Source organism: Elephantulus edwardii, unplaced genomic scaffold (assembly GCF_000299155.1).
Source record: "Elephantulus edwardii isolate Elephantulus edwardi_28Jun2011 unplaced genomic scaffold, EleEdw1.0 scaffold00010, whole genome shotgun sequence".
Taxonomy (NCBI): Eukaryota; Metazoa; Chordata; class Mammalia; order Macroscelidea; family Macroscelididae; genus Elephantulus; species Elephantulus edwardii.
This window is the reverse complement of record NW_006399760.1, coordinates 19,253,276-19,254,850: the sequence shown is the minus strand read 5'-3', so window position 1 is coordinate 19,254,850 and position 1,575 is coordinate 19,253,276.

Here is a 1,575-nt window from a genome sequence, read left to right as displayed (position 1 = left end):
CTCATACCTTTTCAATCTTTATGCAGAACAGATCATTTGTGAAGCAGGTCTTCAGGTGGAGGAATGTAGCACCAAGACTGAAGGAAGACTCATCAACAACCTACAATATGCATATGATACAATCTTGCTTGCTGAAACTGAAGAAGACCTGAAGCACTTGCTGCAGAATGTCAAGGATTGTAGTATTCAATATGGATTGAAGCTCAACATCAAGAAGACAAAGATTCTCACCACTGGGCCAATTGGCAGCACTATGATAGATGATGAAGATATTGAGGTTGTTAGCAATTACAGCTTGCTCGCCTCTACAACCAACACTCTGATAGGAAATCAAAAGACAAACTGCATTGGGAAAATCTGCTGTCAGGGACCTCTTTAGAGTGCTGAAAAACAATGTCAGTCTAGAGACTAAGGTGTGCCCAATCCCGGCCATGGTCTTTGCAATTACTTTTATACATCAGAGAGCTGGACAATGACTAAGGATGAGAGAAAAATTGATGCCTTCGCGTTGTGATGCTGGAGAAGAGTCTTGAACATACCACGGACTGCCAAGAAAACAAATATATCTGTCTTGGAGACGGTGAAACCAAATCTTTCTTTAGAGGCTAGGATTTTGAAGCTCTACCTCACTTACTTGGGGCACATGGCCAGAAGATATCAGTCCTTGGAGAAGGACATTATGCTCAGAAGGGTGGAGGGACAGCACAGGAGAGGAAGACCCCGATGAGATGGATTGATACAATGACTAGTCCAATGGGAGTTGGTGTGTTGGAATTAGTTAGACTGGCTCAGGACAGGGAAGGGTTCAGAGCTTCTGAACACAAAGATTCTGTAGGTCACGGTTACTTGATGGCATATAACAACAACAACAACAACAACAATATCATATTATGTTGTTTTTTATTTAAACTTATAGTTTAGAGTCAACAAGAGCTTGTAGAGGGCCTTTGTATTTAAAAGTTGGTTGTTATATTTTGGAGGACATTCCCTAAGTGTTATAGCACTTTTCTGTCAATTTCCTGTACTGAGGTAACCTAGGGTTGCTGTGATGCTGAACCTTGTGCCACTGGGGTATCAAGCGGCATAACTGTTACCCATGCTGGACAGTGTTTGGTGGAGCTCGCAGTTTAAGACAGGTTTAGAAGCAGGCGTGGCATTCCTTTCCTAAACAACATGCCTCTGGAAATTCTATGAACTTTGAGAAATGATGATAGAAATGCTTCAGGTCTTTTGTTCATTGGGTCGCTATGAGTTGTGGCCAGCCGATGGCAATCAACAAGAACAACAACAATCTATGGACAACTGTATTCAATGAGGAAACAAAACTTTTCAAATGGAAAACAACAACCTCTTCAACAAATAGTGCTGGCAAAACTGAGCTGCTACCTGCAGAAAGCTGAAGCAGGATTCACATCTCTCTCACCATACAAACAACAACAACAACAACAACAACAAAACAACCCAGCTCAAGATGGATTAGAGACCTAGGGGTAAGTCCCAAACCATAATGATCATAAGAGTCAAATTTGGACCAAGCTTAGAAAGCCTAGCATATGGTATGACGAGGCTGAAAAA